At 36.5% G+C, this 19970-nt stretch overlaps 1 long non-coding RNA gene across 1 annotated transcript; it reads left to right on the forward strand.

The window, feature by feature from the left end:
* The first annotated feature begins 817 nt into the window (after window positions 1-817).
* On the forward strand, window positions 818-8204 carry LOC131581710 (uncharacterized). Its single transcript, XR_009278130.1, has 3 exons — window positions 818-947; window positions 6101-6197; window positions 6837-8204. It is a non-coding gene; the product is annotated as an uncharacterized LOC131581710 (long non-coding RNA).
* The last annotated feature ends 11766 nt before the right edge of the window (window positions 8205-19970 follow it).

The following is a 19970-nucleotide window of genomic DNA, read 5'->3' on the forward strand; positions in this document are numbered from 1 at the left end:
TTACAGATTACATTTCTCTCCAGTTCTTTAATAAAGAGCCCATCAGACAAGAACAATATGCACAGATTTTTGGGGCAGCTTAGCCTGAAAATCCCTTTCTTTCCAAAAAGACCCTGGCAGACCGATGGTTAATTAAAGCATAATGATAATTATTGTCCTTGTTATGTTTGTTGAATGAGGCTTGCCTCGTTCTCAAGGAAGTGGAGAACATGAACTTCCTTGCACAAAAAGGAGTAGCTGAACATATCCAACATTTCCAGGAGAAACCAGCAGCAGCCAGAATTCTGTCTCCATTATCTGTTATTTCACTTCATTTAGAGAAGTTCAGACTGCTCCATGACCAACCCTGTGTTTTGCAGTGACTCAGTGCAGACCTGATTAAAAGAAATTCTTGTGCCAGACAAAGTGAGCAGGCTCTGTGTATTGTCAGGAAAATGTCACTTCAGGCAAGTTGGGATATTTCTGGCAAATCCCTCTGGCTCTTTCCTGTCATGTTTGGTGAGCCCTGTCACAGGTGATTGGTGACTACAATATAATTATGTAGACTCCATGGCACCACCATGTACAAACCCACTGTCCACACAAGTCCTGCAGAACCATCTTGTTCCTCATGTTATTGCTCGTTATTCTCATTTCCTCCCATTTTTTTGGTGAGTTATTTGAATTACCGCTCTGTGTTCAAAAAGCCCTTTATGTTTTCACCTTCTTTTCCCAATTTTCTCAATAGATAATCATGGATAAATGGAACTCTTGCCTCAGTCTTCTACCCTGAAGTATCTTCTGATCACCACACCAAGCAAGGCTGTTGGGATCTGTCCTTTAGGTTTCCAAAACCTGATGGAGGAATTTGGTCACGTCTTCATCTATTGCAAGTGACATTTGGGCTGCCCCATCTGCAAAACACCTGATGACGTCATGAGCTGCTCTGGGAAACATCTGGTCTTGAGGTAATTATATTTACTTTGGTTTTCTCCTCTTAATCCATGCCTATTTTAGCGTTAGTTGAAAGAAATTAGTGAACTTAATTTAATTTTTTTTCTTTCCTTGGGATGCTCAGCTTCTCTGCAGCAAAACCAAATCAGGTCAAAACTTTTTGAAAAACACTGAACACACCTTTTCATTGTGTTCCCCATCCTGATCAGCAGGAGGAAAAACTGCTATTTAGTATAATTAATGGAATATAATCCAAGCTTTTAACTCATAATTTTAGTTCTAAACAAAAGGCTGGAGGTTGAAGTTCAGAACTCACTTATATCTCAGTATTTTTGGTACCTTGGTTCAGAGCATATGAATAATTTGTATTAACTTCAGAAATTATTGTACTGAAGTAGAATTGAAGCTGCCTATGATAACAATTGTGTTTTGAAAGAGGAATTTAAAAAATAAACTTTTAAAGCTCTTCTTTTTGTAAATACCCAGCACAAACTCAGATGAAGAATTAAAGGGTGCTCTGAACAAAAGAATTAATTGATGCTGCCATGAAATTTTAGCATGTTGATGATCACTGTTATTCACATTTTTTATTTCACGTCCTCAATTTATTTGTTATTCTGATAAGTTGTGATTATTAAAATTCTTCTAAAGCTATTTAAAGCTTAAATGCATCTCTGAATTTTATAGAAAGGCTTTGTGGCAAATCCTGAGTTTGTTGCTTATTATACCAGTATTAGACTGGGGCAGACTCTTGGTTGTCTCATTTCACAAAACAATGCAAACTAAATATTCATATCATTGAGAGCTGTCTGTGGGAAATCTTGCCATATTAAATGTGCTTTTTGGTTTAATTCCTTCTAGTGTTGCATTAAAATTCATGAACATCTATGTAAACAGAAAGTTTCCTTTCATCATTCATTAAAAATAACAAAATGCACCCAAACAGCTGAAATTCTAACATCACATGAAAATTTTTAATGCATATATCCACATAATTACAGCTACATTCCATGAGTGATTTTGGGTAGGATCTGTTCAGAAATATGTTTACTTTTCTTAAATTCAGTTGAATACTGAAGTTCAGTGAAACAAAGTGCCCAGTAAAGACAAATGAGAGGATAAATTATTTAATGAAGTGAGCTTGACAGCTTAATTAATGAACAGGTTTTCTTTACATGAGTTTAGTCTTCCATGCTCTGTCTTGAACTGCTTGAAAAAGTTTTCCTGGCAGGCTGTAATGCTGATTTCTTCTGCCCTTGATAAGAGACACGTAATACAGCTTATTCTGGTTCCAAACTTTATCCAGGACATAAATTTGCTAAACAGAGTTCCTACAAATAACTCCTCCTGGATGACATTTGCTTTAGGAGAGCACAAAACAAAGGCAGGGGAATTAAAATACCACCAGCAGGAGCCTGAAGAGTATTTTCTCTCCAAGGGTTTGTAGGAGGTGCAGGTTTTGTCTGTGGCTGATGTTGTTTCTGTCTCCAAGGTTTGTGGGGCTGGAGCTCCTTGGTGAACTGTTGTGAATTTTACTGAGATGTCAAAGTCGATGAAAGTCAATAAACCTTGTCTGGATGCTCTCACCCAGGGAAAAGTGAGGGAGAACCCAGGTGAGAAATCTAATTTGACTTTTGGGGGAAGCTTGTACTTTGAATTTTATCTTTGAAGTGCTGTAGCCTGTTCCTGCTCTGACAGGAAGGTGTGGAGCTCCATGGAACAAGCAGGAGTTATTTGGGTAGCTGTGACCAGATGGAAACAGTCACATGAGAAAGAGAAAGTTCTGTATTTCTCTCATGGCCAAAGCAGTACCAAATTACTTTTAATAATTGCCAAGAGCAGTGAGTGTAGGAGGAGATGGTCTGATCAGCTGAGCAGGGATTTTATCTGACTTTATGGTACCACAAGGGAGTGTTGAGTGCTTTTTGAAGATCCATCCCTAAGGAGTCAAGGTTGGCCTTAGCAGAATGAGTAAAAGGTTGTATTTATCTTCTCTCTCTGCTACTAAACTAAGCTTTTCCCTGAAACTCCAGTTATAATGCCAATTTCCTCTGAATCCAGGCCAGAATTTGAATTTATAAATAAAAATAATGAGGTGAAACTGGTATTTAAGGCTTCTCTAAGGAAACATTTCATAGCTCAGTATGGCAGAAACACATTATACAAATTCTTTGAATTTTCCAGAGCCCAGAATAAAACCACTGAACTGATTTCAGGATAATTCTTAATCTAGCCATGCTTTTTGTCACATCAAGGTAAACCATCATCCATCTCTGCTTTGTGTTTATCCTGACAAATCTGGCAGCTCCTTCTTTTGAGGGGCTTTCCCAGGCAGTTGGTGTGGCTGTGCTGGAGGGAAGAGGAGCATTCCTAAATCCCTGCCTCTCCCAGCTCAGGGCAGGTCACTGCTAACAGGGGAGGGACACAGAGCTCGCTGTGTGCAGGGGCTGCACTCAGAAAATGCCTTTCTGGGGGCTGCAAATCCTCAGCTGAGAAATTCAGTTAATCCCCAGGGAATACAGCCCACAGCACCGGGACTTTCATGGTGGGCTGAGCTTTGTGTACGAACACGGCACAAAAAGCTTGGCTTAAGAGGGGAGTTTGTCATTCCTAAAGCAGGAGCAGAGCTTTGTTTAGAGAGGGTGAGATAAAGGTTCCAAGCTCATGCATTGCCCATAAACACCTCAGCTCCCACCACATCCTGTTTCCCTGGGAAAATCTGTCAGAGCTCCATCTTCCATCTTCCATCATCTTCCATCTTCCATCTTCCATTTTCCGTCATCTTCCATCTTCCATCTTCCATCATCTTCCATCATCTTCCATCTTCCATCTTCCATCATCTTCCATCTTCCATCATCTTCCATCTTCTTCCATCTTTCGTCTTCCGTCTTCCATCTTCCATCTTCCGTCTTCTGTCTTCCATCTTCCATCATCTTCCATCTTCCATCTTCCATCTTCCATCTTCCATCATCTTCCATCTTCTTCCATCTTCCATCTTCCATCATCTTCCATGTTTCATCTTCCATCTTCCATCATCTTCCACCTTCCATCCTCCGTTCATTTCATGTAAGGGCACTTCTCCTGAAATTTCCCTCTTCTAAATGCACATTTCATCAGAAATATCGTGTTTTACACCAATTAATGTAATTCTCACATAACCCCTCTGGTTCTGTGGTTTCCATCCATTGCTTCTGCACCTGCACAGAACACCCAAATCACAGGGAATTATTCACCTAAAGGATGCCCATGATTTATAAACCCTGTTGAACCAGGACCAAAAATGAAGCAGTTCAAGTCCACTGTATTTTAGACAATTTTATAAGAATCAACTTTAATCATTTTATTAGGGGTGAAATTTATAAATCCATCATGAAGCAAAATGCTCATTACAATGGTTAGAACACATGAGAAAATACATTTAATTCAAAGAAAAAAGAAAGAAGCAAAGCAAGAAAGAAAGGAAAGCAAATTTGTTTTAACAGATGAGAGAAGTAAAATATTTTAGACATTTAAATAAACAGTGCTCTGTAAAGCAACTTCTAAGCTTTTCTATTGAATGTATAAAACCCCTCCAGCAACAGTTTTAGTTTCAACATGGGAAGATGGAAGGAGAGACAAAAAGCTCCCGAGTGCTTTATTAGCTGCCAGCTTTTCTTGGAGTGATAATAAATAAAAAATATTTCTCCTGAAATAAATTCAATATTTCACCAGGAAAAAGTGATTCTAAGTTTGTTTTTTTTTTCTCATGATTGACCTTAATGACTCTCAAATTTTGAAAGCTTTTGTGATGCTTATGAGCTACGAAACTTTTATACTCGTGAAAGAAATACAATAATTTAAATTTGGTATTCCTAAAACCTTGGGCTGGAGTGAAATGAGGTGAAGATTGAATCAGATGTTGAAGAAATGTCTTCTAACCACAATTCAAATTTCTTCCTCTGGAAACCTGATAAAAAAATCACACATGAGAAAACAAACAAACAAACAAACGGAATTATTTTTATAAATTTTAAGCAAGGCTCAGCCGCTGCCATAGGTGCTCCTTACTGACATCATATTTTTGATTTTTTCCTCTATTAGGAACAAGGCTGGGGGATTCTGCTTCCTCAAATTTGGATTTCCATCCAAATCCTACTGCTGGGTGGGTGCTCTCTACCTCTAAATTCTCAGTTCTCAATTATAATTTCAAATCTGTTCCTTTAAATCTGCATGGTGTATTAGAGACTGGATTAAAATATATATATATATAAGTTAGTGGAGCATAATTTACTTAAAGTCCAGCTAAAAGAGCTGATCCTAATTGTTTTAAGTTTTCAGCTAGAGCTCAGTTTAAGTCACTTTTAGTATTATAAAGGCAAGCAAGCAGCTAATGAAAAAGAAATGGAACAAATTAGAATGAAAACGAATCTAATTTTTTTTTTTTTTTTTTGGTTTAATGAAACCTTCCCAGTGTCTTTAGGGCAAATCAGGTTAAAACAAACCTCCTGCAGTCGAGTGTGAATCATTTGGAACATTTTCTTGGAGTGGTCAAGAATCATTTCCTCTGGATTATGTGATTAAAGAGATCAAAGAGTTCATCACTGCTTTAAATAAATGCCAGCAATGTTCCATTTTTCCAGATGCCAGGAGAGCAGGGCTGCAGGTCTCTTCCCCCAGCCCAGGACTCGCCCCAGAACTGCCCTGTGCTCTTTATTAGGAACGGATCAAAATCATTTTTCTCTTGGGGCAAAAAAAGGCAAAGGGGCCCTCTTTGCTCTCAGCTCTCCCCACGGGGATTTAGGGGAATTTTTGGGGTTGTTCAGCTCTGTCTGGGGGCAGAACTGGCCCAGGAGGAGCTTCCTGATACTCAATTTCTGCTGCTCTCCAGCATCCATAACCTACAGAAACGGGGATTTCCCCTTACCCTCTTAGCTGGGCAAAACCTCTCTGGATTGTGTTCTCCAAGGTAATTTATTTTTTGGATCAGAAATGGTTACTCCGAGCTGCCACAGGAAAAAGAAATGGAAATACTTTCATAACTTTATTTTTTACAGGTCTTAGAGCTTATATTAAAACAAAATCAAGGGGAAATTAGTCTTATTCCCACATTCTCCCTATATATTGTAGGAAGTATTTCTGTGATTTACGTTTAGAGAATGCAGATTCCTGAATTAATGCTTTTCTGCAGAGTTTATGTGACAGTTCTTCACTTTTCTGCCTGAATCCTCCTGATAATATTTATGGGAATCTTTCAGCCACTGTTTTGAACACGTGCAGAGGGAATGGTGAGTTGATGTTTTTTTCAGAAATCAGCCTGACAATTCCCAGTTCCCAGGACTTTATCACCCTGGCTGCCACAGCCTGAGCTCTGCATTGCTGGAACAGTCAGATAAAATAACCAGCAGAGAAAGGGAACCATCTCCAAAAGCTGAGCTGGAGATCAAATCTGACTTTTTATAGAGGTACATGACAGATCTGAAATGAATATTATTCCAATCCATTATAAAAGTGAAAAAGAGAAGCTGAATGGGAATGGAGTGAAAACCATTTTTTAAATGCAGCTGGAGAATTGTACTTGAAAAGCATCTGGGTGATTTTGAAGTCCAAGTTTTAAAAGTATTTAGGACTTAATTTCTTGTTAAAACACTTAATGCTAATGATACAATAATGACTTCTTAGTCCTGCAGAGAAGAAAAATATAGAAACCAGGGCATGGAATTCAGTGTGTTTCAATGATCACACTTTGTGGACAGTGATCCCTTTAATATTTATGTCTGAACATATAACATTTAATTCAAGAATTCCAGAAAAATCAAAAAATCAAAAAAGCAGCTTACTGCTTTGTTTCACTGGGGCTTTGCACTGATCCAAATAGCTTCATAAAAGAATGTCTAAATTCAATTTATTTTTTTTTTCAAATATAGGTTGTAAATGAACATCCAAGTTCTGCAATGCAAACTGAAAAGCCAACTCATCAAATTCACAATGTAAGAAAATATCCAGCCAACGTTACTGTCACTTCAAATGGACTTTCATCTAAAAAAAATTACATTTTCTTCTAAGCTAAAAACTTATATCTTCTTGTTACTATCACATTTTTAATTTTCCTATAAAGGTGAAGCTGAAAGAAGGAAAAACCCTTTTAAACTCTGAATTTTTCTTTTTGAGTTACTTTTTTTCCCATTGAAAACTTCAAAAATTCAGAAGAGGCTGAATACATTAGGAAAAAAATAGAATTTAAATTTGTTTTTCAGTCATTTACATTTTTTCATCCAATCTGTATAAATTGTTGAAGCCAATGCTGTTGGTTCTTGCTCTTGTATTTACTGGGCAGAGAACAGAGGAATGGAAAGATTGGTTTTACTGAACCTTCCAGTTTGGAACATGGTCCTTGCATAAAAATGAAGAATTCATTGACAATTTTACCATCTAAAGTTATCTTACTAAAATCAAATTCCTCCCTCAACCCCAATTTTAGTTTTCTGCTTAATCTGTGAGTTTAATTTACAGCCTTGTGATCTTGTTTTATTTGATTTCTTTTTCTCAACCTTGAGCTGGAGACTTTTGCTAAGTGAGGAATGGAAAAGATTCAGACAAAGGGACCTTCCTGTGACTCAAAATATGAAATACCACCGCACTTCCTGTGTTAAAGAGAATGTTTTCTTACAAAACCATCGTGTGCATTATTAAAAGAGGATCCACCGTCCTGGGCTAGGGAGATACAGAAATTTCCTGTCAGTTATGGCAGTGCAGAGTAACCCAAATGAAAAATAAACCTTCTGAGAGCATAATTCATCCTGGATTCCGGGCTGCAGAACAATAGAAATTTAATTACTTGCATTTCACAGGCTGAGCAGAGGGAATCCAGAAAAATTATGGCTCAAGGATGTGGTTTGTCTCTTAAAAAAATCACCTTTTTTATGTGCAGTGTCTACAGCCGCGCTGTCGAGTCCAAATGACTTTTCCTTCTCTGTTAGGCAGTGCTGCCCACCCAAATTGTTTTTGTTTTAAGGAAGTTCCAGCTGTACCACAAACACTTTCCCTCTCCTTTTAGACTCCTTTCCATCTCTTAAGGACTCATTATACATATGTGTTAATTAAGCTAATGGAAGTGGCTGGTGAAGGCATCTTCCCTCTCTCAGGCACCCAGCAGCTCTGCAAAATGAACAATTCCTTGTTTGAAGGGGAGAGGAACCGAAGGGCACAGGGATTTTATGGCAAAGGCTTTTAAATAGCTTTATTATAAATACAGTTAGCTCCTGCAGAACACATTTAATCCAACTTGCACACAACCCAATGACAAAAATCACTTCTCAAAATCTTCTCAATCACCTCACAAAAATCACTTTTTATTCCATCGGGCTTGAGGTTTTTTTTAACAACACTTTGGAAATATGAACAAATTTTGTGCTTTTCCTCAAAATGAACTCCCTCTTGTAGTATTTAGAAATAAATAATTGATATGTCCCTCTAGTCACTTATGAAAATTCTCCTGTTATTTTTTTCCCCCCAAATAAGTACAAACTCTGAACTTTCATTTATTTTTGTTTTTACCCATCACAGTTCTTGGGATATTGAAAGTGTTGCAAGGTTTGTGCATCTCTAATCATTCTGTTCTCCAGGTCATTGTTCAGATCTTTGGGTGTACAGATATTTGTGATTAAGAAAGAGAGAAGCAAAGGGAATGTGCATGGCCAGAGGAGGGAGGAATTTCTTGAATTCTCCTATATTTGGTTGGATGTAGTGAAAATTACCAAAACTTAGGTGACTGAGAGTTATTTCACATGAGGAGAAGTGATTTCAGTTCCACCTAAGCCAGGTCTTTAGAGATTTCACCAACATTTTTCACACTCTCAAGTGTTGGATCTAAACAGAAAGGATTTTAGGATTTTCCATCCCCCTCCTGCAGTACAATGTGGATTTTTCTGCAGGGTGGCTGAGGCAGGTGACTGTGCCTAAATCAGCTTTTCTCTCCTGCCACGACACCCTTGGCTGCAGATTTTGGTGCTGGTCCTTGGAGGAGCTCTGGGCTGTTCAGAGGGGGCCATGGCCAGGGAATTCAGAGGGAAAACAGGGAGAAAATGGTGCTTGGCACTGCCAGGGATTGGGGGAAATCTCTGCAGAATGTGTGAAAATCCACATTTTGTTCACTCAGGTGGTTCTGTCTGATCCCTCCCATCTCTACAGCAAAATATTCAAATATTTTAAGAGAAATATTTGAAAATGCTGTTCTTGTTCAGACCAAGAACTGAAGAGAAGAAAGAAAACCCAAATCCTGATTAAATTACCAAATTCTAATTATTGAATATAAATAATATATATTATATTATATTATATTATATTATATTATATTATATTATATTATATTATATTATATTATATTATATTATATTATATTATATTATATTATATTATATTATATTATATTATATTATATTATATTATATTATATTATATTATATTATATTATATTATATTATATTATATTATATTATATTATATTATATTATATTATATTATATTATATTATATTATATTATATTATATTATATTTATTATGTTATATTATGTTATATTATGTTATATTATGTTATGTTATATTATACAATATAAATATAAATAATTAAATATAAATAATTAAATTAAATAATAAATATAAATATATATTTATATGTAAATATATATAAATTTATATTCACATATAAATAAATATAAATATAAATAAATTATATTTTAAAAATAAATACTTAATTCTGATTAAATTATGCCATATTGCCTACAATATGGGTAGGACCTGTATAATCTTCTATTTCAACTAAATTTACCTTTTTTGCCAATACAAAACTTGCCTAAAGAGGTCCAAGGTGCATTTGTAGTCCAGTGTCAGAAACCAGCACAGTTTCCAGTGAAACAAAGAGAATATTGTGTAAATATATCCTGAGATTATGTATTTTCTGCAAGCTTGATTGCATATTTTAATTGCACCACGATCATTAAACACATCTGCTAAGAATAATTCTATTTTTTTTTTTTTTAATTAAATCCAAATTCTTGGTGTCAGACGAGAATTCTGATGTCACATTTACAATTCATTAGAGTCATAATTAAAATGTGCAAGCAGACTGGAGAATTAGAGAATATTTAATTTGAGAAGGCATTTTGTTGCATTGCTTCTGAAACAAGCTACTCCAGGTTTCTACAAATAAATTGTAGATTTTAACAACTACAGAACATTGTTGGAACAGGAGGATTTAATTCCTTTGCTAACGAGTCCAGGGATATAAGAATGATACATAAATAATTTTAAAAATCCATATGGTGTGAATAATTCCACCTCAGTCTCACAAATTTTTTAAATAACATCACAATGCAGAAAGAATAAATCAGTTTAATCAAAACTGCAGAAATGTTAATGAATTCTTATCTGCTTTTGATGTCCTGATTAATTCAGGCCATGAAACAGGACAGAACCCAATGGTAACTTGTCAATATTCTGTGACTTTTTATCCTAAACTAAGTATTCTACCCAAGTTTTTCTAGTATGAAAGGAAAAATAAATAAATAACAGCAACCAGTGTGAAGGGAAATGGTTGGGATCAATGGTGGCCTGATCAGGGGATTAACCAAATTAGCAACAATTAAATCCTTACCTTCCTCTCTGATGAGGGGGGAAGGGATTTAAAGAGCAAAATTTGGCCTTTTTTTCTTTTTTCTTTGTAAGCCATGAAATTGAAATTATAACAGCAAAGATGAAACTGTGTTTGAGGCAAATCCTTTTGATATATCCCACAGAAATGCAATTAAATCCTTTCTCCAAAATAAACCTTGTGTTTGGGCAGGATGCTGGACAGGAGAAGTTTTATCTCTACAGAAAATGCCCAGGGTGGAAATTCAACAATTAAAGCTGCAGAGTGGATTTTTAAGCTCTCAGCAAGGCCAGGATTGAGGAGCAGCAGAGAACAGGAACATTTTGGGGATCCCTTTGGAGCGTTTCAGGGTCCAGGGAACCCCTGGAGGTCAGCAGAGATTTCTCCTGGGGTCTCACGCCTGGCACAGTTCTCTTACGAGAGACTTTTCTGGGAACGTTTTCCCTGGTGGCTCTTGGAAAGGGGCTCAGATGATAAACAAATCTTGTTTCCTACTGGAGAGTTACTCACTGAGTCCCCAAAATAATGATTTGTACGAGGCAAACAATAATAGCTGCAGTAAATGTTTAAAACTCTCTTCTCACAGCATCAACTCTCAAGCCAAACACTGATTTTTTATTTTGTTTTCTAGAATGTGAGGGTGCTCCTGGCTCTGTGTCCAGAGAGTTTGGTGCTGGTTTTTGGATGCATTGCTACACTTTGCTATTAGTGTTGATCCCCAAAATTCCATTTAAATGAGTGTACAAACCGTGGGTGATGCAAAGGGATGAGGCAGAGCTACAGACAGTTAAATTCAATAATTCTGGAGTTATCAGTACAGCAAAAACTTCACAAAGGCAACAAAAATAAGAATAACTGTCTTTTCCCTGAGTGGAAGAAAAGCTGGAGGAAACCTGCTCTTTCACAACTGGATGATGAAGGAGAATTTTTATAGGTTTTAAATACTACCAAGGCATGAAAAGCTATTTATCTCCTGACAGGGAGATTGTCTGGATTTCAACATGTGACTTTTTCATTGATGCCAATAAAATATTGTCTCTAATAACATCCATGCCATTGAAATTTCATGCTTTGTCTACGAGGTCTGGGAAAGTCTAATTAAGAAGTCAATATATATGATAATTATATTTTTTTCAGATATTTTTCTGTACATTTGAATTAAAAGTTAAGTCGTTTTCACCATAAAGGATGTATATTGAAAAGAGGTAATTTCAGCAATGAGATCATTCCATTGCAAACCAAGGCTTGAACAGAAATTCCTCCTTTTCAAACACAACTCTTAATTCAGCAAGTTTGTCAGATCTGTTTCATTCTTTTATTAATAGAATCTGGAAGTGATAAAGTCATAAATGATTATATTTAAACCTTTTGCTGGAGAGAATGGAAAGAAAATCCCCTGGTTAAAACAAAATTCCTGCGTGTGGTTTCTCTGGTGGAACATTGTATTTGACTCCACTGAGACAGAAACCCTCCAGCCCATTTTTTTTCCTCAAACATTGTGTCTTTTAAATCTTTTATCTCTCAGTTCCAGCTACAAGTTATCAATTCCTTCTAGGCTCAGCTAAATTTCTTATATATATTCCTTTTTTTTTTGAAGACAGGTGATGCTTCAGAACTTTCTCTTTGTAGAGAAACTTTGCTGGGTTTTGTTTGTTTGGATTTTTTTAATAATTTCAACTCAGAGTTAAAACAGAAATTCAGGTTTTTGTTTCATGAACACAAATTAATGCACCTGTACTCGTGTCTAATTGAATTCATTGTACCAGAATGATCTTTTAAATATATTTAAATGTACTTTCTTCTTCTTGAAACTTGGATTAAATTGACCCACATGGTTAAAATTTTTATTTTAATGGGTTTTAAACACTGAATTATGTTTAGTATTTCTTTTTATTCTTCTAGGGCAGGAGAAAAATTTTTTACTAAGTCTAAATATGATTTAACAAATTGTCTTATATTTTCAGCTGGGATTTTTTTGCAGTGTAAATTATATTTCTCTGAGGAGATCCCTGGGCTGGGGGACCACAGAGCTCTGGTTTCACAAATCTTTCCCTGCAATGACCCAAGAGAGTCACAGATTGAAAATGGATCGAGACTTTTTTGGATTTTTATCACACTGCTGGAGCAGTAGATTTGAAAAGTACAATTTTGCTTCTTCTGGGAGGATTGTTTAATATAGTTTTGAATTATAACAGTGCAAATGAAAATGCAAATTGTATTTATCATTGATAAATTAATTTATTATTGATAAAACTTAAAAATAAAAAAAATATATTGGTTCATTGGCCAAACAAATGAATCAAAGGAAAAAATGAATGTTTTTGGATTAAGATGAACATCTTGGGAAATGATGAAACTCTCAGCAGGTCCTTCAGGAGAAAATCTGACTTTGTTTTATTTGGATGGGGTCGATCAGCCACGCTTTTCAAGCCTGTGGTGTTTGAATGAGATGAAGTTTATCAGCAGAAATAAGAAATAAAGTTATCTGAGAGTTCTGAGTCAGAGCAATGCCCCAATTATTGTCACATCCCCGGTGCCACTGGGTTCTCATCACCTCCCACCCTGCAGAATTGGTGATTTATTTATTAATTGGTGATTTATTTATTAATTGGTGATTTATTGATCAGCCCCTCCTGCTGATGCTGGGATCATTTCACAGGCCAGGGAGAGGCTGATTGATCCCCAGGAAGGTGGCAGAGGGATTCCCACAGGAATCTTCTGGAACATCCAGCAGATCACCAGCAGCAAGGATATTGGGTGGGAAAAAAAGGAGAAAAAAAAAAAAAAAAATTGAATTTGCATTTAGAGAAGGAATTTATAGTTTCAGTGTTCTAAACACAGCCACTTTTTAAACTGCATCGGGATTTAATTATAGATTCTGAATAAAGCAGTTTCAAATAATAAAAATTAAATAAATGAATGAATAATACCATAAATAAATCTATAAATAAACAAATTAGATGAAACCCTCCTACTGTGAAGACTGGAGATCTACTGAGCACTAAAAGCCTACTCAGGGCATTAACAGAATGTGACTTTCTGGGCTCTCCTGTCCCTGATTTGGTGCAAATCCACCCCAGGCCCAGCTGATTTCGAGACAAGGTTGTTAAACAAAGAGAAGAAGTTCATTATGCAGAGCACAGAGCCTGGGATAAATTGCTTTCTGCTTTATTTGGAAAATGGGAATGTTGCACGAGCAAAATGATTTCAGTATCTGTGTCTGAAACTCCAGCTTTAATTGAACTCTGGGGATGTGGGGACTCAAAGTTCTAATTTACTCTGGCATTAAGGAGGAGGGAATGCAAAATCTCAGATCTCTGCTATATTTGGGTGTTGTGGGATAAATTATTTATTACTTCTCCAGGCAGGGGCTCAGATATCGACTCACAAATACACACACATGATATTCTATAGATTTATATTTATTAACACATATTTTTTAAAGGATGTGCCACAAAGCAGAGTTGTTTCCACTCTTTCCATGGTGAATTCATGCAGAAGTCCCAGCAGTTTATTAAGAGCAAATTATGGAAGGCCCTACATGGAAAATGTGGATTTCCAAGTTGGGCAGTCCTTTTTTGGTGGAATTCAAATATATTAATTTATATTATATTTATATTAATTTTGCAATTACATCTGAAACAATTGTCAGTGTTCAGTGTTTCCTTCCTGTTGGTGGGTGTTTGGTTTTGTGTTTTGAAATTACTAATTTTACTGCCAAAATTATTTACTATTAAAATTATTTGCTATTAAAATTACTATTTTAAATTGACAGAAGTGTGTAGGTTTTCATTCCATTTTTAATTACACAGAAAAATTGATTAAAAAACCCTGTAATTTCAGGAATTTCTTCAGAGCAAAACAGATGGACTTAATATTTCAATTTGCAACAAAAAATACTAATTCAGCTCTCCAACTACCAGCTATTAAGGTTATTCAGTTGACATTAATTATTTTTCTTAATTTAACCACATTGAAAATGCATTAAGTGTGAAAACCAAGGCATAATGGCATGTGTTCATAAGGTTTTACAAATTAAATTAATTTATATTTTACATTTCCTTCTTCATTTCCCAAGCCTATGGTTGTATGAACACCAGAAAGTCAGAAACCAGACATGTATGCTTTGAAAATAATAATAATATTCTTTTTCCCACACCTTCTCTCTATTTAAATTTTCATTTAGAAACTGTGAAATCCATGAAATAAAAAATTACTTCTGAAAACACTTAAAATTAGCAGTAGGATTTTAGTTAAATGAGCTTGAGCAGGGGGATTGGACAGGAGGAAATTCCAATCTCACCCATCCCATGATTCTATGAAATCGTGGGGTTTGAACCATTCTGTGATTTATTTTTTCCTTAGAAATGGAAACAACCTTTGATTCCTATTTTTGGAGTTTGCACTGGTTCTACCCACGATGGAAAATGAGAAGAGTGAAAAGGCCAAACCGGTGAGGTCTCAGGCTGACAAGGTGAGATTTATTTAAGAGTGGTCACACCTGGTATTTTCTTGCTTTCCCTTTGACTGATAAATGCATTTGAAATGAGTAAAATCTGGATCACAGCAAAGAAGACTCCAAAAGATGAATAAAACTCTTTGTATCCCCTCACCAACTGAATAATTTACAGTAAAAAAGGGCTTTTGTGGCTCCTGGTAACATTCCTACTGAATAATTATCTGTTGAATTTCAAGGGATAATGCAGCAAGTTAAAACATCTGAAAGGTGAAGTTTGAGTTTCTCAGAATTCATCGATTTTACCACAAATTCTGCCTTTTGTAAATGCAGCAAAACAAAGAAGGCAAATTTTAAAAAAATATAATAAAACAAGAAGAATTTTTTGTGATGCAGCTGGAAAAAGAGCACATCAATACACAATTATACATTTTACACCATTCCAATCACTTTAGAATTGTCACTAGAAGAATTTTCGTTTCAGAATTGTGCAAGTTTAATTAAAATTAAAAAAAAAAATAAAAATATTGTTGTTTATGAATACTTCAGTTCCAGAATAGCTGTTAAATATGAGCATGGCAGGATGTCCTTTATGACACACTGAATTATCTTTAATTCCTTTTAGTCTGGATGAAACAGAAAGGAAAGGCAATAAAGGACCAACCTTTTCCTGTTAGCTTGACACACAAAAATTTGCAATCTCCATTCCCCACTGCACTCTGGAATGCTCAAGCTTTGTTTGTTTGAATTTAGTATTTATGATTATAAATTATCTACTCATAACCAAAGTCGTTTGCATAGGAAAATTATCTTCCATCAAGTAGGATTTTACTGCTTGTGTTTTCATACTGTAACAGCCTGTTAGTATGGAGATAATTAAAGGGATCCTGTAAACTCCAATTTAATCTGAAATTTATCCTAAAAATAAAAAAAAGATTAAAGAGCTGGTATGGAATTTAGCACTCCCCCTAAATATTCTCATAAAGTTCTTGAAACAAGACCTGGAACTTCATAAAAATAAAATGTTTCTGTCTTCACAAGCTTCTCCTGGCTTTTCAAAGTGGTCACTGTGAATTATCAGGCCTGGCAGGTAAATACAGTGGAGCCTTGTTCCACTCAGATTAATAATGCTAATAATTGTTAATAATAACTGGCTAAAAAGCCATAATGCTACAATTTCCAGGGAGTTTTTCCCACTGGCAGAGGACAGAGTGTGGACTGGAACATGTGCAGTGATCACTGCAGCAAATGCTTCTGCCTCAGGGAAAGGGAGAAAGAAATGAGAGAAAAAATGAGAGAAAGAAATGGAATAGAAAAGGGTTAATGGAGTGATGCTTGAACAGGAATTTAAGCCAGAACAATCATATTTTGTGGTCAATACACCTGCCAGTAAATAGAAAAATATTCTATTTAATTTCTTAGGCCAAAGCAGAGTTGTTTCTGTCTGTTGAAAGGTGAATTATGAGCAGGGAGGGAAAATGCTGCAGAATAAAGCGAAGTAGCTGATCTCAGAGAGAGATGAAATAGAAATGTTTCAGAGGTGCACACCCATAGCTCAGTGGAGAGCAGCTCTGGTGATTATCTGAGCAGCTTTTTGCCAGAGCTGGAAATGCCTGTCCTGAGATTCCCACCCCTGCACTGAGAGGAAAACCCAGCTGACATTTCCATGTGGAAATATGAGTAACTTACCTCAAAAATGACATCAGAACCAGGTAAGAATTGTGGTTATTGATGTAACCAGAAATGTGATATCACTCATTCATTCTCAGGTGTCTGGGCTTTTTAACACTGACTAAATTTTCTGGAAATATTCCTCAGTAATCAGAGAAAACCACAGAAGTCTCTTTTTCTGCTTTGTTTGCTTGGTTGATTGGTTGGTTTGCAGCTTTCTTTTAGTTCATTTATATTTTTTTTTAATGTCTGTTTCTAACTTAAAACATGATTACTTATGAATGAGTGAAGAAATTAGCATAACTATCCTAATAGTGCTATCATAGAATCACAGAATGATTTGGGGGGGAACAGACCTTAAAGATCATCCCAAATCACCTCCCACCAGACCAGGGTGCTCCAAACTCCATCTATTTATTTTCCAAGCTTTGAATCTTACAAAACAATCATTAAAATTCCAGCCTGCCTTAAAAGTTGCTCAGTCAAAAGGATTAAAGATCCATAAAGAGTTCCCAAAAGTGCCCTCAGGAATGACAGGATTATTTGTCATTATTTGTGGGATGGTGGAATTTAGTAAAGAAACTTAGGCCAGCCTTTGAAAACTTCCTAAAATTTCAAATTTCCCTCTTCACAGCAAAATTAATTTCCTGCAGGTTTTGGTTTTACTCATTTGGATACTTGGGAGCAGAATTTAACCTGGAAAAGTTCTCACTGCGTGGTTTGCAAGAAGATCTCCCCACGAGCTGATGAAACCTCCAGAGCCCATCCCAACTTCCATCATCCCGGGATTCTGTGTGAGTGAATGTGGGATCCCAGGGGATAGCAGTGGGATTTTATCATTCACCTGTGAATAAAAATGCCCCAGAAACCACTCAGGGGCTCACATTCCTTGGCACTGCAAAGGATCTTCATTAAATGCAAAATTAATAAAAATCCAAAGAGAAAAAGGAACCTCTCAAAGTCTCATGGAAATGCATTTTGTTGATTTTTTTTTTCTTTTTTGATGTGAACAATCAATGCCACTTATCTATCAGAATCTGGCTTCATTGGATAATGATTCTTTGCTGGTCTTTTCTCTTCATCCCTGCATTCCAAAGGAGTTCTTTTGAACACTTCAGGATTTCTAGGCTTTGCAAGTTTTAACTTTGATTTCCCCTTTCACGAGCACTTCGTCTCTCCACTGAACTGAGCTCTTTTAATGAGTTATTATCACCACAAAACCCCCCACCACTTCCCAGCCTAAAACCACTGCTTCCAGTCATCCTTTTCCTCCCCACTCTCACATTCCTCTGCTCACTCCCTCCACCTTGCCATTATTTTATGATGGATGCATTTTCTGGGACTCTTTGTGTCATTTGATCATTGATCACTTTTCCCCTCTCTTTACAATAGATGTGCCAATACCAATTAATCTTGAACCGCTTGTTATTTTGTGACCTTTGAAAAGGCCACGTCTCATGATTTATTTGCTTCTGCTGGGTGCATTCAGAGATTGTTTTGCTGTGGGAGAATCTGGGGCTTTCTGTGATTTTTTAACTCATTTCCTCCGCTCCAAATGAACCCCCATCAAGCCATATTGACATTCTCACTCTGCTGGAGACTGGTAAATGTTATCTGGAGAACTGTTCTGTTTGATTCCTTCATTTTAATTGCTCCAGGCGATTCTTCCAGCACTTAAATTAATTCTAGAGAAAGAAGCTTGCAGGTACTGCAGAGGGAAGGTCCTGCTGTGGAGAGCAGCAGGATGCAGGATGGAGCCAAGGCTGGGCTGGAAGGAGGCAGGTGTCAGGTGCTGGGGATGGGGAAGGTGGAAGAGAAGGAGCAGAAAAGGAGGAGCCTGTGGATTTCTTCACGTGGAGAGGCAGAGCTCTGTTCTTAATAGGTAAGAACTTGTTGAGTTTTGTTTTTTTCCCTAATTTTTTTCCTCTATCTAGCTTCAAGTAAATAATTTATTGCTTTTCCCTGTTGTTTTAAAATTCACAATTTAATAGTTCTGTAACATTTATTTATTTTTTTTTAATTTTCAAATAGATGAAGTAATTGTCACATTTCAAAACTAAGCTGCACTTTTTAGGTCATTCTTTAAGAAAAGGACCATTATCTCCTTTCCTGGGTAAGTACAGCTATTCATGATTTTATGTTAATCTGTTTCTCCAGATTGTAATAATCATGTTCTTTTTCTGTATAATTCAAATAGACTTCACTGGAGAGATCTTCGCCTGGAGGAGCTGGAGAGGGCAAATATTAATATAAATTTTACTATTGGCAACTATTGCTATTTGACCCTCTCATAAGTTCTAGTCTGTCCCTTCCCTGGGATGTGGAGCCTATATTTTTGACTGACTTGCAGAAAATTAAAGTTAAATGTCAGCCCACCAGAGTATGGCTTTGAAAGTCAGAGTTTTCATTTCCTTCAGACCTCATATACTCATCTCAGTATATGGCATCTTGCTTTAAGGAACACTTTTACCATTTATTTATGTAAAATGCTGGAATCAAATCTATTTTTACATAGTAAGAGAAGTACCATGGGCCATAGCTTGAAGTTCTGTCTCAAAAGAGAAATTATGAATGAAAATAAAATCACTTATCTGTGAACATAACATTGATCAAATCCATACCAGCTGTGGATCTGTTGTATTCAATGAATGCCAAACCTCACATTGAATTTTTCAATCCCAAACCACGGGATTTTGCTGTTCACACCAAAGAAAACTTCAGTAAAGCTTGTTTTACTTGTTGGGATTTAGCCCAGATCAAAGAATTCCAGATTCAGGCAGCGCCTCAGTGACTGACAGCCAAGAGTCACCTGAGGAAAATGAAATGCAGCCAGGCCGATGAAACCCTGGCTCCTGGTGATGCCCAGGAAGGGCTGGATCTGTGGGGTTGTAGGCATCAAACCAGTCTGAGCTGAACTAAGAATTCCAGTAATTTAACACATCCTTGCAGGTTTCTCCCCAGGAAGGTGAAGATGAAGAACATCAGTGCCTATTTTGCTCTCCTGGATGCAAAAGCTGAAAATCTTCCATGAGGTTTAAAGAGCATGTACAAAACCCAGTTCATCAATAATCATCTTCTCTCTTCTGACATCCAAATGGGAAATCTGCAGCTGTTTCTGCTGCCTGGCCAGGTGAGGATGGACTTCCCCCTCTGTTTGTCTCCTTCATTTTCTTAAGGACCAGGAGAGATTTGCTGAAGTGGGTGAATGAGCCACGGTGGAAAACCTTGACCTGACAGTGGAAGACAGGTGAAACTCTGGTGGCATTGCTGTCATCAGGTGTTGG

This window comes from Poecile atricapillus, chromosome 8 (genome assembly GCF_030490865.1).
Source record: "Poecile atricapillus isolate bPoeAtr1 chromosome 8, bPoeAtr1.hap1, whole genome shotgun sequence".
NCBI lineage: Eukaryota > Metazoa > Chordata > Aves > Passeriformes > Paridae > Poecile > Poecile atricapillus.